At 38.8% G+C, this 27848-nt stretch overlaps 1 protein-coding gene across 3 annotated transcripts in view; it reads left to right on the forward strand.

Moving 5' to 3' along the window:
* Positions 1-27848, forward strand: part of AKAP6 (A-kinase anchoring protein 6) — a 464155-nt gene that overhangs the window by 256570 nt on the left and 179737 nt on the right. The gene's annotated exons all lie outside the window — the stretch shown is intronic.

Genomic DNA, 27848 nt, shown 5'->3' on the forward strand with positions numbered 1-27848 from the left:
TAAATCATCATCAAGTCACATTTATTCAGCATCCATGTGGATTGGCATTGTGCTAAATGTGTACAGAGCAAGTTAAACAAACCCTTTACCTTCTTAGACTCGTATTCTTCAGGGTAGGCAGAGGAGAAACCCCACCGGCCCTGCAATGGTGAGACCCTGCAGCCAGTGAAAAGCTCAGATTTATAGCTTTGGAACCTCACACAACAACCTTTAACTTACTTGTTGGAAACAGAGAATGGAATGATGAGCTCAGTTCCACTTAAAGAAAGCTCCTCGGAGGAGGTCACATTTCAGGAAATACTTGAAGGAAGGAAGAGCAGGGGCTTGGCACATGAGCACACATTTTAGGAAGTGATGTGATGAAAGGATCAAAGCTGGAACTAATAATATGGAAGGGAGAATGTATTCAGCATATTTCTCAGGGCAGAAGTAGAGTCCTCTCAAGGAGCAGGCTGCAGGGAGAAGTTGTTGGGGCTAATGCTTTGGCTGGGGTGGGGGGCAGTGATAATGAGAAAAGACGAAACTCAAAAAGCTCTTGTGTTCTATTTATTTAACAAGGTGTAGTGATTGCTTCCTTTTAAAAAGCTATCTTGTATTGGGTGCATTCTACATACCACATGCTTTTCTACAGCACTTCTGTGGATTCTTTCATTTAATTCTCACAACAAACCTATCCGGTAGTCTCATATAATCCTCAGCGGAGAAAATGGAGGCCCAGAGAAGTTAAGTAACTTGCCTGAGGTCACACAGGTCCCAAGTAGCAGAACTGAGATTTGAATTTGAGCCCTTTGGCCCCAGAGCCCATGTAGATCTCCACTTAGAGTACTGCCTCTCACTGGCACTGCTCAGGGCCAGGTATGCTGGTGATGAACAATTAGTCTCAGGGCCTGTCTCATGGGTCTTGTGGTGAAGTGGGGAGACAGACTTAAATCTAATAATCATTCCTTTATAGATGGTGATGTGCTGTGAAAGAAAAGAAAAGAAAAGGGAGCAGCCAGAGGTTGGGCTGGGAGAAGTGATTTAGATCAGGGCATCACGGAGGACTTCTCTGAGGAGGCAGCATTCTATGAGCAGGCCAGTGCAGTTGGAGAGAGAGAGAAAGGAGGGTCTGAGGGAAGCTGGGTGGCCTATGGTCACACAGGGGAGGGTTTTGTAGTGAGGAGGGAAATGACATCATTGATTGGCAGCATAAAAAGCTGCTCCTGGTGTGCTGTGGACCATGGGTGAGTGGAGGCGGGATAAGTGCGAGTCATGGTCGGGAGGTGCCAAAGAGGAACTGCAGAGATGGTGCAGGCACCTAAATTAATAAAAGACTGAGGCTACAAATGAGTAGCCCTCTTCACTGGGGCCAACTGGACTTTGATACTTTGAAATCAGCTCATTTTGCGGGGGGTGCGTATATTGAGAGGAAGTAAAGAAGTAACCAAATGAAGAGAAAGTATTATCCAAGGAGAGGCAGTGTCAGCATTTCTCAAAAAGAGGAGCACCTGCCCAGGCCTAGCCTTGACAGATCAGAACCTTCTGGCTGGGGCCCCAGAATCTGCATTCCTCAAGCTCCCAGAGAACCACCATCTTACAGGCTCTAAGGAGGCCCTTTCCCTGCAGGGCTTAGCGATTCTCATACAACTGGGATCCTCACGCAGAATGAAAGGAAGTCTTATAACAGCAAACAATTGATATCAACCAAATGTTTTAAAACAGGGATTGTTTCATTAACTCATAGCTACATCTTACCCTAATGAAAGGTTATACAGCCATTTAAAATCATGTTTTATAAGAGCATTTTAAAACATTGGGAAAGTCCTATAATATACCATTAGATATTTTTAGATATCTCTGAATTTTCCAAATCTCTACAATGACTAAAAGTTATTTTAATCAGAAAAATACAAATACAAGAATTAAGAAGTGATTTAAATGGCAAAACGGCTGATGATCATCTGTGGGGACTTGAGATATCAATTTAAAGGTCAGGAGGAAGAATAAATATATCTGGTTCTTAATGATTTGGGTGCCTTGATTCTAAGAAACAATGACAGAAACCTCTCTGTTTAAATCATCCCCAAAGTCAAAGTGTGTTCCTCGAGTCCCTTCAGTTTACAGAGAATAACCCAAGTGTTTTTCGTTACTGCTATTTCTATGTCCAGCATTCTGTGTCATGCTATGTGCGCAGAGTCGTGCACCTACAAACAGCTCCCGGAAGAGGCTGCTGGAGGGAGGTTCTGGCAGCCATGGAAGCTGAGGGAGGTGCGGAGAGTTTGACCCAGAGGCAGCAAAACCCCAGGCCTTCTACCTCTCAACTAGCTCTGTCTTCCCAGTTGGGGCTGAATTTTCTCTGGACAAATGAACTCCTCCATAGTCAAGGGTGAAGGTGAAATCCGTTTAAGACAAAGGTAATATATTTCTCATTTAAGCTTAGGAAACTATGGAGAAATCAGTATGATGATTCTTTGTGTCTGTTTAACATCCATGACCTGCCTCCCTTCGTCTGTGGGGCAAACACAAAGAATATCAGGGAAGGCTCAGACTCGGACTGATGTCCGACTGCCTGAGTTCAGCTCTGGGCGCTCACTAGCTATGTGTCCTTGGGAGAACGACATCACTTCTCTGTGTCTCAGCTTCCTCGTTTGTAAAATGGAAGCAGTGATAATATACCCTGCAAACGGGTTGTGATACAGATTAAAGAGTTGACATATCTAAAGTGTTTAAAACAGTGCCTGGCACATGGGGAAATCCTAGATAAGGGTAAATGTACAAGTTTTCATTTCTGGTGGTGGAGACAGTAAACAAATAATTATGATAGAATCTGATAAATACTCTACTTAAGATAGGGTTGCAGCACTATGAGTACACAGAGAAGGAAATGATGAACCCTGTTTGGGGGTATCAAAAGAAAGATTTACAGGGGAGTTGATGTTTTAAATGAGGGGTGGGAAGGATTTTTGTCAGCGTGAAACATGTGCAGAGACTTCAAGGTGTAAAAACGTGTGGCATGGCTGGAACATGGGATCTTATTGTGGACGAGAATTAGGCTGGCTTGCCACAGTCTGCACCAAGGCTCACAATGTGACAAAAAACAAAACAAAACAACAAAAAAACCCCTTAACGATCAGTGATTTGAGGAATAGTTCTTCATATATCTGTAATTGACACTATCCAAACCAGAGAGAGAACCCTATACAGACTACATATCTACTATGTACTGTTTAAAAAGAAACTTTTTTTGCAGGAAATAGAGCAAGCTTAACTAGGTTACCCTGAAGTCGTTCAAGACTAAAAGCTTGGATTCAACTTGTTATCTATCATGTCAGTTCTCTTTCCATGACGTGACCTTGCATAGGTCACGTACAAGTTGTGCCATGAAATGCATCTCCAAGCATAGCAGTTATGATCATCCATTTCATCTTAGACCTAAAAGAGAACTAAAATTAAAACATAATAAAAAAAATAACTCCAGAATTCATCTTAAGTTTACTTCAGAAGCTGCTGGGAACTTGAGAAGCATAATAGAAAATCTAAAGAATATATCTAGGGGGTATTTTTCTTTTTTACCTTGTTTGAGAGACTGCAGAAAAGGACTTGGTCTTAGAAATCTTGTAAAGAAGGAGGATAGGAGGAAATTCAAAGACTCTGGGAAACTTCTCCCCCAGGACTCGGCAGCATACCTTATTTGTTGTATTTCATTTTTTAAAAAAGTGTTTTCCCAGGACTGTGCGATCTTTTATACATGGAAATAGAGAACAGAATTCACCAGTTCTAGAAATAGAGCTTCAGCACTCACTTCCAAGGATTGAAAATATGCTTGTAATTATGTATTTTATTTTAAGATAGATTGGTTAAAGTTTATCAGCTAAAACTAGGCTTTCAGTATGTTAAAATTTTTGAATGGTGTATAGCTGGAGGGATTTCAAAACACTGAACACCCCACACCTAAAAAAGGCTGCATTCTTTTTTTTTTTTGACCTTTCAAGGCAAAACCCCAAAATTCTGAAAACAAGAATGCGTTCTTAAACTTTGCACATTGCTTCCTTTAAGATGTTCTTTTTTGTTTCTTTACTTTTCACCTATTCAGCCATCATTACAGCTGTCTTAGAATCAAGCCCAGGATGTCCCTAACGTGACATCTCAAACTTTGCATCACTGTAATCAGACAGTGGTTCCTTTGTCCTCTTTAAAGAAACTGATGAGTTTGTAGGGGCGCCTGGGTGGCTCAGTTGTTAAGGATCTGACTCCTGATTTTGGCTCGGGTCGTGATTTCAGCCTCCTAAGATTGAGCCCCGTGTTGGTTCCATGCTCAGCAGGGCATCTGTTTGAGATTCTGTCCCTCACCCCCCGCCCAAGCTTGCTCTCTCTCACTCTGTCAAATAAATAAATAAATCTGAAAAAGAATAAAAGAAACACGTAAGTTTCCAGCACAAAGAATATTTGAAGATTTTATTGTAAATTCAGAAAACTTCACAGCTACCTGAAGGATGACCTACCCTGGATTCCATCGAACATCTTCATTTCCTTAGTGAAAGGAGACACAGGGCTAGGTGCTTTGAACTCCAGGGTTGTGCTTATGTATCTGCCTTCTTTGAGGTTCTTAGATTGACATCTTAGATTGTCATCCCTTTGGAAATGGATATCAGACTATGAAGGTCATCAATGTTATCTGTTCAACAATAGCACTTAGAGCAAGCTTAAGAACATTTCTTAAATATATTTGCTCAGCCCTACAAAGGGCAATTTTACGTAGTGGCTAAGATGGGACATACGCATGGCCTCTGACTTGGTCATGTCGCAGACTACCTGGACTTTATTCAGATATCTAGGGAGGGCAAGTCCAATATTAACATACATTTTTTTGTGTTTTGTTTATCAGACAAAACCTAGTGTTATATTACTGAGTGTTAACCTAGTATTATATCACTAAATTATGGGTAACTTTCTGGGGGGTCTGGGTGGCTCAGTTGGTTATGGGTCTGCCTTCAGCTAAGGTCATGATCCCAGGGTCCTGGGATAGAGCCCCACATCGGGCTCTCTGCTCAGTGGGGAGTCTGCTTCTTCCTTTCCCCCTGCCGCTCCCCTCCCCATGCTGCTTATACTCTTACTCTCGCTCTCTCTCAGATAAATAAATAAATAAATAAATAAATAAATAAATAAATAAATAAATAAAATCTTTTAAAAAATAAATTATGGGTAACTTTTTTTAACTGAAGTGGGGAGAAAGAAACTGATTTGGAGAGTACCTTTGTATGATATTTTCTCTGTATCCTGTAGTGCCTCTTGGGTAATATTGCAGCTGGCTATTATTATCCTGGAATGGAATTTGATCCTGATGCTTCCAAGGCACTCTTTGTATTCTTTCCTTTTCTGGCTCAAAAGCTTATGTAGGTAACATGTTCTTTCATATAAGCTCTTCAGAAACAACAGTGAAGTAATGAATGAGAAATGCATGTATGTGTTGCTAGTCCCATATACATGGACACATACATGTAGAATTACTTGAGATACTTTACTGTCTTCCTCATGCAAAAAGGAGCACAGCTATATATGTCAAAAGGAAGCAGAAATGATATAGTGAGATTAAATTGTGCCTAAAGTGGTAGAGAGAAAGACAACAGGCAAAGGCCTGGCCATTATTTATGGAGTGCTGACAGCATGCTCTGCCCAGTGCTGGGCCAGACATGAGGGAAGACATGCTCAGTGGTCTTATCATCTCAGTGTAAGCACAGAGTGTAACATCTTGTCTAATGTAAATTGGGCTATCTCAGATCTAGAATAATAGATCACCCAAGATTCAGATCATCTTAATTAGGATGTTGGCAGATTGAAATGGAATGTGGTTCTTGATGCAAGCAAATGAGTAGTAAATGCATTACCAATTCCACCTCTTTCATGCAGAATTCTTCCTAAAAGCCAGTATCTGATCCAGCTCCTTCTCTGCTGAACTATATAAACAGGGTCCTGATATGCAGTACCTAGGGAGAGCCCTTTCCTCTACTGTGGATTCTTCAGTAGTGCTTTTTTTGTTATCAGAAGGGCAACTTTTCTTCAAAAGTGTTTTTGAAAGACAGAAACAAAAGTGAGTTATGTCTTTGAAGATCAGTTGTAGGTACTAAATTTATGATAGAATTGAATAAAAGATAGTTCCTCTAATCTCCTTGAGGCACTTGAATTTGCATATTATCAGATGTATGGGTGGATCCACGATTAGGAATGTTTTAAAATGGTCTGCCACTCTAATGAGGTGACTGAAAAAATGATTTGAGATGATAAAAATATGTACGAGGTCAAAGGACAGCTAACGGGCATCCCTATCATGGTCGATATGGTATGTAAGACCACAGCTTATCTTAGTTTTCCACACTATATTTCCATTGCTGGTGGTGGCCTTGAGGGTGGAAGTGTTTGGCTCAGCAAAAATTGGGAGTGAAATTCTTTGGCGTCTCTAATCAACACAGAGAAATGTCATTGACGTGAGGAGGTAGTCTATTTTTTTCCTCTTTAGTCAGAGTGCCTTCATCTCAGAATCTAGAATACCTAGGGATGCAGAGATGCATGGTATTGTATACAAAGTTACATTCAACGGAAAGCAGCCCTCTTTTACTGGCAGAACTTACATTTTGTAACTCAGCCTGATCTATTTTAAAGATAATATACAGTAAGTACATTAAGAGGGACTTTTTGGTACATAGTGGAGGTCAACGTTAAAAAAAAAATCCGTAAGTATTTAAGCACAAAACGGAAGGCAAGATACTGAATTGCTTCCAAAAACAATTTGAAATTAATAAGAAATTCTTTGAAGGTGTGAAACAATTACCTCAGTGTGTGATTTGCCCTTTTTCCCGGAATGTGTTGTTTCTGGCAGGGGAGCGGTCTGAGCTGAGGAGAGCCCTGCTAACGGGATTACTCTGCTCTGGCTCCTGTGTTTATTGAGTCACCTAGGACTTCTTATAAAACAGCAGCTTTCACATGTACACACACCTGCACTCGACGCCCTGAATCCTCCAAATGTTTGCTTAACTGTTCTCACACCCAGAGTGTCTTTCCCATCCAGTGAGGTCAAAAAGCACTGAGATGTCCACGTTCTGCTTTTTCCTTCTCTTTGGAAATCCTCTGGAGTGTAGCCATTTGTGCGGTGCTGCTGCTCACAGAGATGGAGATCTTTTCTCAGTGTAATGAACGGACGTAGCACTCTTTGCCACCAAGACTCATAGAACATTCCCAGTCATACCTCCCACTGCGCCCAAATGAGGGTTAATGTTTCTCAGGAAACGTTACCTAGATTGGAGGTCCTGCTGGGCTAGAGCCCAGGGAGCCATCTCACCGCAGCTTCCAAGCCGTTTTTTGCACTGAGTTGGGGCGGTGGCTTCCCGTCTTTCCACTTAGTTGGTCCACAGAGGCCAACACTTGGTTAGCATTGCCCCCTGCAGGGCAAAGTCGGGCTGTGGATCTTGCTGAGTGAGTAACCAGGGAGAGAGAAAAAGGAAAGCCTAAAGCGAGAGACCAAGACAAAAGAAAAGGGAGGGGAGAAAAAGAAAAAGAAGGAACAGAAGGAGAAAGATAAAGGAAGCAAGTATGTGTCCAGTGAAATATAGTAGAAGCTAACTGCCCAAGTCTGTTTCTTGGACATTTTTTGCTTGTATGTCTCTGCCTGTGTCTCTCTCTCATTCTGTCCTTTCTCTAGCTCTGGAAATCGAAGTCAGAAAAGCTTTCTTTACTTTTGACATCTTAAATGTTATTGTATAGCCATTTTGTGTGTGTGTGTGTGTGTGTGTGTGTGTGTGTGTGTGTGTGTGTATAACAGACCCTATTAATGGGGTTAGCTCTTAGAGTGGGCTTACTGCTTTCTAGGTTTGTGTCAAGCCTTTTACCTGGATGGCCTCATTCATTCTTCCTAACAGTACTAGCAGTTGTAACTCCTATAATCATTTTCACTTTACTGATGGAAGAACTTAGGCCCCAAACATATATAAGATACTCAGGCTTATTCATTCTTTTTAACAACGTTACATGACAGGGTAAAGGCCAAACACCTCACCCTGCCATTTGACTCCACCTACTTAGTGAAGATTCATGCCACTCTTTCATTTCATAAATTTTCTAGTTAACTCACCATCTTCCAAATGCATTTTTCCCTTTCTTTTCTTTTCTACTTTTTGCCCAGGGATTTTCCTATTCTCTATATCTATACTGTTCTTATCCATCCTTAAAATCAAGAAATATTGATTGTGTAACTGCACTGTGCTGTCGTAGCTCTGGACGGGACACTGTACCTCACCTTGCTCACTGCCCATCGGTGGAGACAGATTTGCACATGTGTAATTCCCAATTAAGGCAGGCTGTGTGATAAATCCTATAATAAGGCACATAAGGACAGGGAATTTGGGGGAGGGAACATTAGTTCAATCTGATGGGGTCTGGGAAGGCTACCCACATCCCTAAGAGAAAATGGATTTTGTGAAGCCCTCTAATATTCTGGTAAGTTGTTAGTAGGAAGATATTAGAGGGAGAGCATTCCAGGCAGAGGAACTAACATGGTCAAAAGTATGGAAAAGGGAATATATGAGGGACATCTAGAAAGTGGTGAGCAGTGAATAGTTTGGCTCTTTTAAGCATAGGGTGTCTACGTGTTTATGGGAAGGAATGAGGATATAGTGGGAAATAAAGCCGGGTAAGTTTTGAGGTGTATATATAATGGAGAACTTTGAATATCAGCTGAAGACTTTGTATTTTACTAGTGTGCCATGAGTGTTTTTAATGATTGGATTTAGCCATAGAAAACAGATGGCAAAAGTAGGATGAGAGAGGAAGGACCGAATTAGGAATCTAGTACAATAACTAGAGGCAGCCGAAGTAAAGCAGTGGCTGCGATAATATAAAGAAAAAATAGAAGTGACGTTATAGAAGAAGAAATATTAAGATTTGGTATCTGGAGAATAGGGGGCTTCTGAGGAAAGAGTTAAGGGTGACTCAAAGGAATTAAGCATGAGCAGTTAGGAGAATCATGTTAGCATTTACAGAGGTTGGGCACATTTTGATAAAGAGCAGTTTTGAAAGCTAAGTATAATTACCTTGGTATCCAATTAATAAGAATATCCGGGTGTATAACTTGGGCACAGGTATTTTTGTAACCTCTGTAGGTGATTCCAAAGTGCAAAAAAGTTTGACAACAATGATTTCAAAATAGGAGAAGTCTGAAAATCATCTATGTGGTTATGTGCAATATTCAGTCAAAAATGCAAGCCTGAAGCTTAGAGTAGGGGGTCAATGCTAAGGATATAACTTTGGTAGTCAAAATAGAAATAATAGCTGTAGCCTTGGAAGTTGATAGTGACAAGAAAGGACTATTGTATGGGAATAAAGGAGAAATATGATAGAACCTTGAGGAATGTCTGGAGTAACTGAGAGCAAGGATGCCATATTAAAACAAGGTCAACAGTGAAACTTCCAGAATGCTGGCAGCCAAGGGAGAGTAAGGATGTAGGCCAGAGGGACTTTTCATGGAATAAGGGTGACACTGTCATGTTTATAAGCCAAAGAATAGAACTAGTTAAAAAGGGACAATTGAAGAAGACAGACAAGAAAGAAGGTGAATTTGAAGAAAGACAAGAAAGAAGGTGAATTGGTACAATGATTCAGATGAGGGAGAAGAAGTGAATCAGGTGGGGCTGTGAGTTTCAGGAAGGCAGGATGTATCTTCTAAGATAGGAGAGAAAGAAGGAGTATTGGATGGTAAGCAAGAATAAGGAGGGAAGAAAGCCAGAGGATTTAGAATGAAGGAAGATTCAGTGTGATTAGTCAGTGAGACAATTATTTGATTAGAGGGAGGGTTTAGGGTGAGGACGGACTAGAGAACAAGATGGAGATTCAAATCCCACCATCCCAATAGAAATATCCTATAATTTTCCAGTCCTAAGTGATTGATATCCCCTCTAAACTGTATTACATTTACTATTTGTAGCACACCTTTGGTGAGTAATCACACGCAGCCTGTGACACCATTTCCATTGTTGTCTTGAACTTCCATTTATATCTTGTATAGTTAACTTTTAAGGTGACTACACTCCATGACTATACACTCCTCAGGGCGGCATTTACATCCTAAATTACTTTGTTGTACGCACTATAAACATTATTTGGGCTAAAAATGTACTTTATTTATTCTTAATTGGTTGATATAGAATATTCTTATTAAAGCTAAGGACAGAATTACACTTTATTTTCTCATCTTTCACGTACTTTGTCTTAGCTGTATAAATAATGGCACAATTCTATCGTATCACCTTCTTTTTTTTTTTCTACAATTCTCTCCCATTTCCTTTGCCTCTTGCTTTTCATTATGAATAGAACAATCTTTAAAGGAGCCATTTCATCTATTTCTCCTAAAATAACTAGTAATTTATGCCATAAAAAAGAGAAAAAAATTATTTTATTATTATCTTTGTACTTTCTTGATTGAGGTCTAGTTGGTTAATTGTTTTAATAGGTTGTTAGATTTAAAAAAAATCTATTTATACAGACTTGCTGAGAGAATATACTCTGAGTTGCTTCTTTGAAAAGGACTAAAAGTGTCAGTTGTAACTTACCAGCTGACCAGCACACTGGTTGATGAAATTTGTAGTCTTTGCTCTGAAGCTCTCTAACAAGATTAGGTGAGATTGAACCTGAGAAGGTAAAGGTCTCTAAATTGACATAAACTGAAAGGGCAGAACTGGATCATACCACTATTTGAATCGCTAACAAAGTCTAATCTCTGACATATTATATCTGGTGCACTATAATCTGTGTACATACACATGCTTCTAGTAAATGATGAATGAGGTTTAGCTAACATAATATAGTTTATACTCTTCTGGACCTTTGAAGGAAATATAGGGTTGAGGAGCTCTGCTCTGTAAAATGACCTGGATCACTTCTGTGGAACAGAGTCTCCATAAAACACACACTCATGCATTTTTCCAAACCAGCTTGGTCAGATTTATTTTCCTGCTGTCATTCATTTGATGCCTCTTCTGGCTTTCATTAGATAGATGGGGGAAATACTGAATTTCACCGGATAGTTCCATCTGGCTAAAACTAGTTAAATAGTTTCTGATGGGAATTGTTGGTCCAGTTGTGGGACTAGAAAGAAATTAATATATATGAACGTCGGTACTTATTTGAACCTTCTAAAGTTCATCCATAATTTGAGGGCTATGCGTTTTGAATTATGAGGAATTTTGAAAAACTCCTCTTTGTCTCAGCTCTTTTCTCTTTTTCAGACCCTCATACCCAAAGCTTTTCTTTCTTTCCCAGCGAAAGTAAGCGGATAACCACATGATGTGAACTCGTGATTCCAATGCTAAGAAGGCTCGGTAGTATCAGTGATATCGAATATTGTAAGATGCCAGCCACTTAACGTGTTGGAATTCTTCCCATTATTCAAGACTTTGGAAATTCTAGGACCTGACCTGTTGTATACTTAGCAAGTGGTTTATGCTCACTCCCCTCAGCCCCCCACCTTTGACTATTGTTTTTCCACTTCACAAACCTTTTTAAGAGTTACATATTTATTGATAAAATGGCAACTTTCTGGGCCCACTACCCATTATCATTAGCGAAGTTCTTATGTCATGATGTGTTTTCTCTCAAGTAAATTGGAGTAATATGATTCACTGGAAAGCAAAATGTATTTTTTAAAACATTATCCTTAAATAGTGTTACTCTTAGTTTGGTTGCATTTTAGAGTGAAATGAAATCATCTCATTTCCTGACAGGTGAGAACTTTGTAACTAACTTCAGTAACTATTACTGTTAATCAGTAATTGCAAATTTCCCCATCCCCTTTTTTGGTTGAAGGCTAAGAATTATTAATGGTGTAAATAGGACAAAGAGAACAGCGATGTGAACAAAGATATCACTGGATAAAGGTAAATTTGACGCTCTGAGTGGTTTTCTTCCTTTGTAATTACTTTTGTGTTTTCTCCAATTGTATCGTAGTTTTCAGTTGTATTTCTGCTCCAGACCTTTGACAAATAGCATCTTCTATCGTTATCTGCAGATTCTTTTAGTGTCGGTTGTACGCAGAAAGCTTAATGACTTCTCTTTTGGCTAATATACAAAAGGGGAATCAAGTAACAGAGTTTGAAGATAGGATCTCTTTGGAAATCCTGCATTTTAAGCAGATGTTGTCTCACAGTAGTTTTTTTCAATGAATGCCTTAAAATAGAAACTCTTGCTGTGCATACTTTTCCTAGGCAATCGATAGTTCTTTTTCATCCCATAAGTGATAAAATTGGATATTGGAAAGTATAGGCACACTTCTCCTTCTAGGAGGGAAAAGGGTTGGGGACGATGAACTGCTGACATAATCATCAACAGCAGCATCAAACAATGCTTATTAGGCTTCATTGGCAGGCAGGTGGACTGCCTAACCAACAGCGGTTACCCCCTACTTCTGTACTGTGGGGTTCAGGGAGGTGGACCGTATTCTCCAGCCCAGGCCGTATTCGTCAGACAACCAAGAGGGCTCCCCTTCCATGTTACTGATTGGTTTAGGCACAGCCAGCTGATGCCTTTCTGACCAGTGAGATATGAAGAAAAGTCTGCAGGGCTTTTGGGAAAGTTTTTTTTTTTTTTCTTGTAGAAAGAGATGAATAAGAAGAGAAGATTCCCTTCCCAAACTCTGGATGCTTTCACCAGGACATGAAGCTGACCTGCCATAGCCATTTTGTCGCATTATGAATAGAGTGAGGTTGAAGTCAAGGCTGATATGCCAAAGATGACAGAGGAGAAAGATGGATTTTTTTATATCGCTGAATAGCTGAATTAACCAGCCCTGGAGCCATCCTACCTTCAGCATCTTTGACAATTTCCCTTTTTGTTTAGGCTTCTTCTGTTAGTGGAGTTGGAATTTTCTGTTACTGGGGGCACACAAATCTTAAGCAACAAATTCACTGTTTTAATGAAGTGTTAACAGCTGTTGAGTATTCTACACTTTGACTCTTTCTCTACCTTTTACTGTTCAAAGTACTTTTACTTCTTTTTGTCCTCACTACTAAGCCATCATCTCTTTTTTAAACCTCTTTCCAACTCGTTGCTACGTGGTGCCTTCGGCCACAGGTACTCTAGTGAAACTGTCCTCATCACTGTTCACTCATGACCTCTGGGTTACCAAATCAAACAGTTTCTGAGTCTCAGCTCCCCAGTCTGTAAATAAAATATGTGATTTTGATTGGTGGTTTAAATGAAAAAAGCATTAGCCAATTAATTTGTTTCAAACTAAATCTTACTCATAACCTCAACATATAAAACAAACCAAGATATAAAAATAAAATAACAGATGCTTTTAACACGCATACACGCACACACACACACACACACACACACACAGAACCAAAGTGGAATTTCTTGGTTGACTCAGAACTCTTTCCCCCTGCTTATTGCCATCTGAGCCTTCTCTAGCCCTCCCTGCCCCAACCTCTGCAGAACTCAGAGGTCACACAGGACACAGTTCTAAAACTAGATTCCCAACTGACCTTGTCAGTGCCTACTCTTGCCTCTTTTTCACTTGCATTGTAATTCTTCCATCTAGAATGCTCCAGTGGTTTTCCATGGCCTACCTATCAAATTCCCTCCTTCCTAACTTTGTCTCTTTGAGTCTCCTTTGTTTTCATTTGCTACAGCCACATGTCTTTTCTCTCTGCTCTTCTCATTCTGCTCCCCAGATCTTTGCCCATCTGCACCTATTCCATCCTTTTCACTCCCCTCCCCCCCAGGACCCATCTGAGTCAGAGTGACTGTCAGTTTCCTGAATGTGCCTGTAGCATTTCTACCTCATTTGTAGCACTTAGCACATTCTGTCTTCGAATCTTGTGTTAAAGATATTCCTCGGGTGCCTGGGTGGCTCAGTCGGTTAAGGGTCTGCCTTCAGCCCAGGTCATGATCCCAGGGTCCTGGGATTGAGTACTGTATCGGGCTTCCTGCTCAGCGGGGAACCTGCTTCTCCCTCTCCCTTTCCCTCTCCCCATGTTCATGCTCTCTCTCTCAAATAAATAAATAAAATCTTAAAAAAAAAAAGATATTCCTCAGGCTGTGTACTCTCTGAGGGTGGGGAAATAGTTCTTATTCATTGCTCTGAACACTGTAGTGCTCAGCATGTGTCCCTCAAAGACTATTCTCAAAAAATGCTGGTTAATGACTAAAAAATTTACAACAGAAATCAAAATCCTTTTATTATGTGGGGATTCTTTAGGTTATTTATTTCTGTTAGTCCTTCAAATATTTGTGTCAATTTTGAAGTTACGTAGATTCAATTGATTTAGTTGATATGATGGAATCTAGGCCGGTTATATAAAACTAAGGTGAAGTATCTTTGTAATGCCAAATGTTTTATATCTTTGTATTTCACAATTAAGAAAAAGAAAAAAAAAAATAAAACAACCTACTATGTCCATACTTGGAAATTTGCCTTTTTTGACATTTTTATCAGGGTTATTTGAGTTAGTTAGCTCACTGACATCCTAGGCGTACAAGTTGTGAATTAATGAAAAGTGTGGCAGGTGTACAATACTATAATTTTCAAACACTTAATTTTAATTTAAGTAATTGTTATTGAGCTTTCAGGAAGGACAATCAAGTGTGTGTGATTTCACACTTTTTTTGTTTATTTTCCTATTTCCTATAATTACTATAAGATTATCATATTTTAATAGAATGTGCTTGACAATTCCATTAAGTTTAATGAAAGTTATGAAAATTGTTGAAGGAAAGTATGTACCACTGTACAACTATTTAGTTCCTACTCTTTCATTTTAGCCACTTAGTGCTTTGTAATTTTATTAATTTCTTAAAATAGTTCTAATGAAAGGGAAAAGGTATGTTGATTTGGTAAAGTTAATATTTCAAACAAACTGTAATAAGAATATATCATGTAATACAGTAGTGTTAGTGTAGTGATTGATATGCTTTGGAGGGGAAAAACAAATAAATTAGGAAGTTTTTCCCAAGACTGATGTTATCAATAATTTTCATAACTGGGAAGGAACTGACTTTGGAACTAGAAATAATGATAGGGACAAAGAGATATATTTCAGAATTTGATCATTGAGAGCTTGAAATAAGTCCCTGTATCCATAAGCAATATGCAAATGGAGGGTACCATCCCCAAGGACTATTAAGAGAATCCTTTTTCTGCACCTGCAAATAAGGAATGATATATATGAATATATTGTCAGTGTTGAATGATTGACTAATTCATCCATGGTTGCTAAGGAGATCAGAGATATTTCATACATACAGAGATATTTCGTACATACATACCCTATAGTTGTTGCTAGAGTAGTTGTCTGACTCCCTGTTCTCATGCGCGGTGAGTGGGGGGCTGGAGCCATCGTGTGTGCTGAAGTGAGGAGCTTTGAGTGGAACATGAAATGAAGGAGAATCACAGCATCCAGAGAGAAGGTGGGCATGAGAACCAAAAACACAGCTGGAAGCAAGGACTCAGCCTACAACTGGAGGCAGAGGGGATGGATATGAAAAGGAAAACGGGAAGTTGAATCTAGAAAGAGCCACTTTGAGGTAACTGTACTCAGCGCCATATGCTTTACAATACAGCGACCTTGGGTGGTCACAGAGGTGGTAGTGATAGGAGCTGTTAAAGTGCCGGAAAAACCAGCGTAGGCCATGTCTTCCACCCAGCATCCTGTGATGTCTGGGGTTCCTCCTCAGTGCAACAATATTTGCCCTGTAGACCCCACAGATGCAGTGTGTGACATCTTCATACTTGTTGAACTCTAGCATTATACCCTAAGGTGACTAGTTTCTGAGATATAAAAGGTACAGGATCTGAATTCTTTAATTATGATTTTAATGTTTGTTATTGTTTTTGGAAATAATTATTATGATACCTTGTCAAGGGTCTTTGAGGTTAAGATTTTATTAACACGTATCTGGAGATCTACAGTAAATTGCTTCTAGGACTCTGTGTTCATTATTTATTCTTGGTAGGTCTAGTATTCATAGGGCAACATTTGAAACATGTCAGTGGGCTGGTGATTTAACACTAACTTGGCTACTGACCCCTTTCTGCTTCGTACATTCCCCCATTCCTTGCCCATTAATTCTGTAAGACTCAGTTTAGATCAGAAAAGGAAGATGGGCTGCTTGAAATGAGTATAGTCAGAAAAGGCTCTGGCTCTTATGGCCTTACCCATAGGAGCCTTAGTAAACTTCTTTCTGCAGAGTGTTTGATGCTTGCTGCTTAACTGCCAGCAGTACCTCTGTGGGGCCAGACCCGAGGGATAAGAGACCTATAGTTACAGTCACGGACAGAAAAGACTCCAAAGAGGGTAAGATAAGGAAGCTTTTTCCAGGTCGCTTTACCTATTTTAGCATATATGGCCCAGTCTTTAAACTCCCAGCTCATAAAGCAGTATTTCCTAGTGTTTTCCATATCTTGGTCTCCTAACGAGCACTGCACTAAGTGGGCTCCACTGTCCACCTGCATCTGACTGCCCCAACTGTGTCAGTCATCATCTGCTCACAGAAGCCTGGAAACCCTGGGGGATTAGGGTTTGGAAGAGTCAGTAAATTGGTTGGTTTGTGCAAAATTTGGGGAGAAGAGACTAGAGTGGCAAAGTGAGTTAATAGTGGCAACGTGAGTAAAAGTGGTGGTGAAAATGCAGAGGGATGGCTTCCTATCTAATTGTATTGTGATTTTGAATAAAAAGATCTTTGTTAAGTACAGGCTGAGTGTTAGTTGTTTTCAGTGCTAGTAGGAAGCTATTTGTCTAGTGCGAATGAAAAGCGAGTCTGGGTTTACGAGTCCAGGGCCCCACACAGTTGTGGAGAGCATCGGAAGGTACTTGTTGTATTAGGTGGCTGTAAATGACGACTGAGCACGGGACTAATAGGACAGATGAAAAGATGCTGTTCAAGAAAAATAGTCTTCTTTTCATAAAACACATGACGGTCCTGCATCCTGTATCTGCCATGATATAATGACCCTATTAACACAAAAGAAATGAAAAATAAGGAGTCAGCATGGTTGTTACCTAAGCCCATCATAACATTTTAAATTGCTTAAAGTTGCAATCTCCTCAAAAGAAATTACAGTTGTTGAGTGGCCCTTTGGCTACTTGGCAAGATCTGTAATTCAAATGGTTTAGGAATTAATTCTTAGGGAATTTTGTCTCAGCTTTTCTATGTAAAAGGGTCACAGCATTTTATATATTACAGAAAAATATGAGATGATTAAGGCCACGAAAAACAGGCAGGGGAAAAAGAAGAAAACATACCTCTTTCCCTGTTTCATAAAATTGTGGTAGAGTACTAAGTAAGACAAACAACCTTATAATTAGAAAGAAAATTATGAGAAGTTATTTTTATTCTAAAAATCACATTAATGGCTTTGTCTGCAGCACAGTTATTACCAATTGCCATTAACTTGTTGACACAAACAAGCTTAAAATTTACTTCATATTCTGTAGTCCTAATAATATTTTGAAAAAGTGTGGCATTCAAATGATGTAATTAAAACAAGTAGAATAATAAACATATATTTATGAAGGGTTGTATATGTATTTGTTTTAAGTTGAACAGATAATTTCTAGTGGTTTTGTGAGTCATACAGTGAATAATTAAAATAAATTTAAATTCAAATATTAACATTTCAATTTCCAGTTTGGTGAACATAAGCAAATTATTATAAGTTTGTTTTCAATTCCTGCAAAGCATATTAAAATTAACTTTTCCTCCATTTAAGTAATGTGTATAACTAAACTTCCTTCCTACTGTGAAACGGTTTCATTTATTGCTATTTGTAAACTGCCTAGGATAGATGCAGAGTGGATTGGGCTCGAAACTCCTTGAACAGTTTCTTTTGAAATAACACTACATACGTTAAGCTCAATTACACATCCAAACAGCCACAGCTCACTTTTGGTAATTTATTCATTGATTTAACATAGTACCCAGAAGAGCCATGCCTGCTGTCATTTTTGTAATATATTATGTTTTAAATATACTCATGCTCACCCATGCACACCATTAAGGTGTGCATAAACCTGTGTTTTTCTCTCTTGACAGCTATAAATGTTTGTTATTATTACACAAAACATATGTTCATGTTGTTTTTGTCTAAATTATTCTATCTGGGGCTATAAAGTTTTAATGTTATTAGTTGCCCTTAGAATTTTAATGTTTCATTGCTGTAACCTTCTTAGGATTTCTGTGCAATTAAATAGAAACTATTTCACTGCAGCCTGGAAGAACAATATATTTTATACAAATAAAAAAAAAAACCTTTCTTGCTTCATTTTCTTTCAGTGTAGTAAAAATGTTTGCTTGACAGTTTTTCTTTTTGGTCTATGGAAGCCTCACCTCTGGTCATACCTTAGCACCAGCTGCATGGGAACATTGCTCTTCCTGCTTCTGGCATCTACTGGAAAGACGAGTCAAGCACTATTTTGACCATTTCAGCCAAGAGGAGGATATTTTACCAGCCCTTCAGGGGTCATTCCAGATGCTATTTAGTTGACTGCACTTGGGCCTGACTTTGGTCTAATATGTACAGAGACCAATAGGGACTAAATGGCAAGCCCATTATAATGCCAAATATATGTCTAATTTGGTTTGTTTTCCGAGCTTGGGTCAAGGGTGATTGGTCAAGAATGCTTTTATTTACACATCAGTAGAACACTAGCATTTGGTTGAGCCATAGGGGTGCTTTTCTCTTACATCTCATCTCCTTTCTACACGCACTCACTTGGTCTAGGCCTTACGATTCCAGCCAGAGAGGATAGGGCTGAGACGAATCTTGAAATGTAATTTCCCGCAGATAGAATCAGGGAGTTGCAAATAGTTTGTATTTTACAGATGAGGTTCTGAGGGTGTCCTGACTTGTTTGCCTATAACCCTATGGTGAATGTGGGCAGTGCCCACCCTACCCTGAGTCTTTCAGTGTTCAGCCTCAGTGCTGAGGCTGAGTAGTGTCACTGACTTTGAACTGACTCTGAGCTTCAATTTTACCTCTGGATACTGATCACTCTACTTCCCTCCTCATCTTCCTAAGATACTTGTTGGATCACATCAAGCTCCAACTCAAAAGCCTTGCCACAAATACATCTGAACTCCTTAACGAGGTATTCAAAATGTCCTTGATCCAGCATCAAATCACTTCTCTGGGCTCATTGGCCCCTAGTCCTGTCGCACAGCCCATACCCCAGGCCCACTTCTCCAGTGCCACACTCGATCACAGGTCCAAGCCGTTGCCTTGGGCCGGGTGCTCTTCCCTGCTCTCTATCTGTCCTTTTCAAATGTTACTTCACCCATTAGGGTTGTCCTAATTCTCCCTCAGTCAGAATTACATCCCTGCAGCATGTGCTTCTGTGTGAGGCAACACGAATTTCTCATATATTTCATTGTCTCACAGTTGTTCACTAGATTATAAACTCCATGAGAGCAAGAACTAGACTTCTTTCCTCCATTTTTGTACCAATACCTTACACAGTATTTAGTAGATACTGTTTTATTGGTGAATGAGTAGATGATTTCTTCTACTCTATTCCTTCTTTTCTTTTCTTTTTTCTTCTTTTTTTTAACCTTGAAAGGATTGGGAATCACTGAACCTTTAGGCTGATAACAACTGAAGTTTTTATTCAGTCTCCTGGCTTTGTTCAGAGCTTATGGACATGCATATAGACCTAAAGTCTGACAGACTTATAGAAAAAGAGATTATATGACTCCTCAGAGCAACACATTATGTTAGTGGAAAAATCCTTCTGAACAAATTCTTTTGCTTATGTCTGAAACTGCCATCAAATGCTCAGTTCTTCTTGTCTGTCCTCTGAGGAATCAAAGACTATCTGGTCTTCAGTCTTTGAATAATCTCCAACTGCAATAATAACTCACTGTGAAAATCAAAGAAATAAAATAAATGAACTTTGAACTAGGGGTATCTTATATATCAGTAGTGCCTAACTTCTGTTTGCAGCCCAGTTTCACTTGTAAGAAAATTAGTTATTTATTCATCAGTATTTGGAATTACATTGTTTTTCTAGATTAGGAGATTGAGTTAGCACAAAAATCAGAATTATTTTCTATCAACTTGATTTGTTCTTAAATAAAATATAAAGTTTCAGAGCAGTGTAAGTTTAATTTTTTTCCTTAAACAGTTCTCTAAAATAAGATACATTATAAAATGAGAATTTCTCAATATTTTCAGGAACATTGATCCTTCTAGGATGTTATTTTAACAGAGAACTGGGTTAGTGTCCCTTGCCTTTCTTCTCTGGCCCCACCCCCAGTTAATGGCAGTCTCCAGGAAAGGGAAAACAGGAAATGAAGTTCTTAAAGGATTTGTGGAAGTCTCTCCTGTTAAAATCATCCTTTTGGACGTCTTTTTGTCTCCCATATTTTCCAATTTAACACCATATGCAAAGTCCAGTTGGAAAGAGACTTAGCCACATTTAACTTCTTTTTTAAGCATTCATCCCCCCTCCCCGCCTTTTTTGTTAGAGCGGTCTCAAATGGTGAAGATTAAGCTCCTTAATAGTAGCGGTCACTACGCATGAACAGTAGACCGCCTCTATACCATTTTAATTACATTTAAGGCTTTTAACAATTATATGATAAACCTCTGCGGGGCAAAGGGTGGGAGGAGTTGATGTGCAGCCAGAGCAGCTTCTCTTTGAGAAACAGAAAAACTCGTAATGGAAAACTGCAACGTTTGTCAGAATGGAGATGACTGAGAATCAAGGTGCTTGGTTACAGAGTAATCTCCCAGCAAGTGCTCACTACTGCTAAATAATTGTGTTACAAGAAGGTGTCTCAGTTAGGAAAGGGTCAAGGAGGTCAGTTATCTGGTGGTAAAGACCATAGCGGTCATTAGAGGATATTAATGCTATTAAGAATAGAACTTTAACTTTTTATTGAAGTTTTTATTTAAATGATATTAACTTCAATTCAACTTTTAATTGAGGTGCAACCATCCAAATTCTACAGCTGGGCACCAAGAAGTAATGAACATAAAATTACATGTTCTTCTGATAGGTTGATGGTTCTTTATTAGAATTCCAAGGGCCTCCACAGAGCTGTTATTAGACACAAACTGCTCTGAAGTCTTCTATTAGAATTAGGGCTGGGTGAATGATTCCCGGAAAGAATTTCACCGTGGACCACTGCAAGGGAAAAAAAGGAGGGAATAATAAAAGGAAGTTTTTTGGGTTTTTTTGCTTTTTTATTTTCAAGTTGGAAGTGTTCATTTATATAGCTAGGTTTGGGTACCTATGCCAGGCCCCTAAAACACAGTATACATCTCCCTTCTTTCCTCTTTTCCTTTCCTCCTTTCTGTTTTTTTTTTCCTTGGTGCCCAAATAAATGGGGGGGGGGGGATAGAAAGAGTTTCCCCTCAGAAAGGAGGGGGTTTTTTTTTTGTTTCCTTTCTAAATTGTAGGGAAGCTCATCTCTCTTGATAATTACACGCACATCTCTGTGTCACTGTTTTTTGTGTTTTGTTTTTATGGTGGCAGTACCTGTGAGAAGTCAGAATACAATAAACATTTTATTAAAATATATAAGTTGAGGCACACAAAAGGGAGAATCAATGCCAGATTTTTGCCATCCAATGGTTTATAAATAAGTTGTTTTCTAAATAAAAACATCCAACCACCTGCAGTTCAGATCTCCTAAAGAGAGAGGGGTGTGCAGATTGGGGAGGGAGTCTTCCATTGCTCCTTCTCTAGGAACAAAGGGGAGATAAAGCAATTTCAAGGTTCATAGTTTTACCTCTTCGAGCCAAGAAGGAAGAAGCTAGGGGTAGTGAACAATTTCGTAAACAAAATCGTCCATACCTAGAACCCTTTGTTTCATTGTACTTTGTGAAGAGTTGGTGTTAAGTTGGTTGGCTGCCATTTTACAGCAAAGAAATTTGCTGAAGAAATTGATAATGGCCTTTTTTCCTTTGGAAAAATACTTAAGCTACTTTACATTTTGGTAGATAGCCAGCGTTTTGTCATTTAGACATGTCACATTACTATGAAAACACCATGCATCATGACACAGTGTAACTATGTGATTTGCTGAAGTGCTAGTTTCTCAAAAAATTAAAAAAGGAGAAAAAGGAGAGAAAGAAATGAAAAAAGGCAGGCATACATTTTTTTTCAATGTGAAAGCCATTCAGCGTCCGCGCCGCCCCCCCCCCCTCCCCGGCCCTGCCAAGATCTAGTAGAAGTATGCTCTCAAGCTTGCCCCGCATCTCTGGATTTCGAGGTATTATAAGTGGGATTTTTCTGTAAATGTAAGAGATTAACCCTAAGCTTTGTTCCTAATCAGAACATACGTGGAAGGTTATGACATGTTCTAGTGAGCTAGTTGCATGTAAGCATTCATTTGTTAGGCAGCTGTAAGGATTAGACCCCAGATTTCTAAACAAGGGACCAAACTTCTTCAGTACCTTGGAATTAAGTCTTTAGTAAGTATGACAATCCTCGGCCATATTACATTGACTAAACAAAGTAATTAGTTTGGAATGACCTTGATGTGAAAGGAAAAGAAAACTGCTTTCCAATAGCTAGGTGAATATGTGCCATTTCTGTGTAATAGCCAGAAATTTATTATTCTAATATGTGGATTTCTCTTTTCCTGTATGCGAACTGAGGCTGCAGTTCTCAGCTGCCTCTTCCTGTCACCATTAAATAATGTTGTCACAATGTAACATGTGAAATTCTTAATTGAAGCTCTCATCTCATTTTAAACTTGGGTTTTGAGAAGATCTTGTTTCATAGGCCCATTTAATTTACTTCAAACCATCTTTAAATTGAAATTAGAAATAAGGTCCCAGATGAGAATATAAGCAAGCAGCTTACTGTATTGTTCAACATTTAGAAAATGAAGGATTCTTTTTTCAACTATAAAAAGAGTACAATGGAAATTACCTCATGTTGCTATTTTGGAAAAGGAAAGCAATATAATGCATTACTTGTAGAATTTGATGAAAAAACCTGTTAATGCAGTGGAGTTAGGTATCAGCATTGATTTTATTTTCCAAGACATTTTTGTAATAATTTTTACAGTAGTTCAGGGAAAAAGGCAAGATGCTTTTGGATCAGAGAGAAAATATCCCTATCACGGCTAATGTCTCCTGCTAAGATTTATATGCAAGCAATAACTCCAACAGAGTGAAATTATAACCTGATAATGTGAGCCTTCAGTGTTCTTTGAAATCTGAGGTAAAAGGTAAGCCCTTCCACATAGAATGTATGAGGGCTGCTTAACAGTGTAACTCTTTCCTGATTCAAAGGGGTTAGTTCCTTTGATATTCTAAATGATGCATTGTTCTTTCTAACACTAATAATAATGGATGTTCGTTGAGGAACACCAGGAAGCTACAGACAGCACTAAAAACAAATAAAGTCACAATTCTCTTATCATTGAATGGTAAGGATGACTAACATTCTTCTGTGTAATATTTCCTTCTAGTCTTTCTTCTACTGCCAATAATTTTGGTGAATTTTTCGAAATTCACCAATTATATAGAGATTTAAATTAAATCAAGACATTTTATACTTCACATTTTCTTTTAAGAAATATGCTTTCCATGCCTCCTTTTCCAGAATAGCATTTCATTTTGTTAGGAAGCTTTGTTCTCGTGTTTATATTACTAAAATCTCACATTGTGCTTGAAATATCCCATCTATTGTTTACCATGTTATTTTTAGAAAATTATTCTTTAAGTACCCTATGTTTGTGTATAAGATTAAGATTAGCACCACTTCTGTGCTTATGCAAATAAGCTCATGATGTTATAATGACAGGTTTTATATTTACCAATTTTCCACTTTTCGGAATGCTTTCTTGGATAGTTTATGATTTCGTGATTGGATTTCATGATTGAATAGTTTATGATTTTTTAAGATTGAGATTGGTTAGATTTTAAATAGGTTTTACAAATGTAGCAAAACAGAGTTAGTAAACACTATATATTACAGTTGTGCAGTTGTACAAAAGTGGGAGAAATACATTTATTGATCTCCTGAGAGCAGTAATTGCAGCATGAAGAGATGGGATTCTATTCACATTCTTCTAGTGCTTCAAAGTCCATTGCTATGATTGAACCTAGCACTCCAGCATTTCACCAATAAGATGTAGCTCATAAGACAATTTGAGTTACTCTGTTGAAAGTAGCCTTAGAATAAGCTGTTGAATTTGCCACATAAATGAGATGTTTAAAATGATTTAAAAATTTACAGCAGCATTTCGATTGTCAATTTAAGTAAAGGTCTTTAGAAAGCAAATGCAATATACCGTAGATGTGGTTAGGCTGTGGGTTGTCAGTGTTCTTTTATAAATATGGTTCTATGTAGCAGATCATTATAATACAAAAGAAGGCTTCTTAGACCTTGATGACATTCTGATAGCATTCTATAGTATTTAGGAAATGGCATTGTAGATGATGGAGTGTGAGACAACTTTGTCTTCCTAGAGGTAGAATTTTCATTGTATTTTCATTCCTTTTCCCCAGGGCTTATAAATGCTTGTTTTATTTTTAAAAGTGGGGGAGGTGGGAGATGATGTGACTGGACATCTTTTCTGCTATGAACCATTGACCATACTTTTTCCTCTTTGCCAGCTAAACAACAAATATTTATTGAGCATCTTATATGAAAAACACATATTGTATTCTCTTTAAATGTCTTTGAATGAAAGTTTAGGAGCTTTTGATATATAGGAAGGGCTTAACGGCTACCATGATCAGTCAATGTATCCATTTGTCAATTTATTCTACAAATACCTATCAAGTATTTAATATATACCGCACATCCCAGTATGTCATCTTCCCCAAACTTTAAGTTTTGTGTTCTGGGAAAACTTGGGCTTGTCCTAAAAGATTGGTGGGATTGCAAGAAAGGAGAGAGACAGACCATTTTCTTTTTTTTTTCTTTTTTATTTTTTTTAGATTTTATTTATTTATTTGACAGAGAGAGAGAGAGACAGCCAGCAAGAGAGGGAACACAAGCAGGGGGAGTAGGAGAAGAAGAAGCAGGCTCCCAGCAGAGGAGCCTGATGTGGGGCTCGATCCCATAACACCAGGATCACGCCCTGAGGCGAAGGCAGACGCTTAACAACTGAGCCACCCAGGCGCCCCCAGACCATTTTCTAATTGAAAATTGGACAAGGACTGATCTTTAATGGGAATGTTCTGTATTTGGCAAACTTTGTGCTCAGATAAAATGGTACATTTCCAGAGATATACATCCATATATAAGGATCCAAACAGGAGTGCTTGATGGGGGAGCTGAGAAGGGGATCAAAGAACCAGGCTTTGGACCAGAGAAACAGTGACCTTTTGGAAAGACCTTGGAAGCTATAAAGGACCAGTAGGGACAACAAATTTGAGCAAGAAAACCAAACAGACAGTGCAAAGCTAAGATTCAGACTGCAGTTTTGTAGGTTTCAAAAATTCCAAAGAAAGTCTTGGAGACAGCTCATTCTAAGAATACCATTATGTCATTTTTTTTTGAGTTAATGATTTGCATACTTGGGGGCAACTTATTTGGCACCAAAATGTATTTAGATTAGGTCATTCTTAACTATCACTCATTTGTATCACATATATTTTGTATGCAACTAGACTATTTTATTAGGTCACCAGCCAAAAAGAGTCAACAGGTAAAGTCATCTTAATTGTAATACCATCTATGATAGAAAATCCAGAAGGTATGACACATGTTAACTGGGTCCTTTACCTGTTTATTTTTCTAATTTGATTTCGTTTTAATTGTAATGAAACAGTATAAAGGATTCATATCCACCCCATCAATTCATATAAACTTTGACTCACTTTTCAGTCTTTGACAGATTTTAGGCACAAGATGATAAAATCATACACCATAAGGCTTTTACACTAGAAAATATGGAAATAGAACAGCAGTTGTTCTCCTCAAGACAGAGCCCTCTATCTGGGGAGAACAAGAGATTTCACCCCCTTCTATGAAGTTTACTCATTTCGGTCTGCTGCTTTAATTTATAGTGACAGCATCTCTAAAGAGCACAGGCTTCCTCTGGTAGATGGCATTATTGTTCCCACGATACAGTCCCCTTTTCTGTAAAAGGATTATACACCCTTGCCTACTACCATGTGACTTGCAGGCCTCCTGTGGAGGAGGAAGCACCCTTGCCCCATCAGTCTTGAGCCCAAGCTTGGCCATGTGACTTGCTTTCGACAGTGGTAAGTGAGCAGATTTTTTAAGAACCATTGCATGTCTCTGTCAGCTCTCTCACTCTTTTCCTCTGCCACAAGACTTGCATGTCCAAGTAAGGGCTGCTCCTTCATCCTGGATTCAGGAATGAAGGAGACAGATGGAGAAAACTCGTAACTCACTCACAACCATCCTTAGCAGGCATGTTATGTAAGTGAGAGGTAAACATTTGTTTTGTAAGCCTCCAACATTTGGGGGCTGTTACTGCAGCAAAGTTCACCAAATACAGTTACCAAAGGCCCAAGTACTTCCCCATCTTCACCAAACCAGTCTGTGCCTCTGCATGTCTCCCCAGCTCGGTCTTTCTGTAACAGGGCTCTCTTGCTCACAGACCTTCCGTAGCTCCTTATTTCAAATTCAAACCTTTTCTAGTTCTAAGGCAGCCTACAGTCTGATTCATATGGCAAACTTCCTTTGTGTTTTTGCTTCACATAGTTTCCATTACTAGTTGGGCCAGTTTCCTCATTGCCCCCAAAGCTCCACACATGCGTTTAGGGCGGTAGAGTATAGTGATTAAGAGTGGCTCCTGATTTGAGACAGCATGGGAGGAAACCCTGCTCCCTCCGCCAACTAGCTGGGTGACCTTAAACAAGTTACTTAGGCTATTTAAGCCTCAGTTTCCTTATCTGCAAAATGGGGATAGTGAAAGTACCCAAATCACAGGGCTGTAATATTATTAACTAATGTTAAGCATGTATAATGCTCAGTGTGGTACCTGCCACATATTAATTGATCAGTAAGTGGTAATTGGGATTGTGTCGTTGCTTTCATGTGGAATGATTTTCTTTCTTCTCATTTATCTCCGTTTTAAACAAACTTCAAGTTTGAGTTCAAAGCTCACTTTCTCTATGAAGTCTTCCCTTACAATTTTTTTGGCACTGTCTTTACTTACACATTACTGTTTCCTCCTAGTTTTAAGCTTTTTGAATACAGTGATGAGTTAAACTTATTCTGTATCTTTCTATAGGCTGAAGACATCATGGCTATCCACCCTAATTGATTAATAGTAATTCTCTTGTTGAGGTTATTCTTTGTGAGAGCTAGGCATTTGGGGGAATTGGGGGTGTAGGGAGAGATTCAGTGTAGAAATGGCCATAGCTTTAACAGAATATGATTTGATTTTCAGACCACTCTGACAATGATTGACATCTGGCGTATCGTCCAGTTTCCTAAATATACCCCAAGCTTGAAATAATTATGTAGCCATAACAATTGGTTTAGTGTTAAGATAAAAATTTGTCAGGAATTCAAAGCTAAAGGAAGTGAGGGCCACACATTAGGGTCAGTTTTCAGTGTAGGGCTCAAGAGTGCCCTCAGTATTACTGAGTTTAGTCAGGGAAGTTTTGAAAGAGAAAATCATTCCTAGCCCAATGAAGTGTCTATTCTGCCAAGGTCAAGTTGTCTTGTATTATTTGGGACTCACCGCTGAGTACTTTATTAATTGTTTTCAGGTTGGAAAATAAAGTTACAGCCTTTCCAGGAAACGCTGGGAGTCAATTTATTTTCATGAGGGAATGGGGCATGGAAAAGCAGTTTGCCAATTCTATACAACTGTGAATAACAGGGAATTATGGAAAGCTTGATGCATGAGTCATGGTCAGAGTAAAAAGTCTGCTTCAAGCC

This window comes from Ursus americanus, chromosome 35 (genome assembly GCF_024610735.1).
Source record: "Ursus americanus isolate L20-20 chromosome 35, mUrsAme1.1.p, whole genome shotgun sequence".
Taxonomy (NCBI): Eukaryota; Metazoa; Chordata; class Mammalia; order Carnivora; family Ursidae; genus Ursus; species Ursus americanus.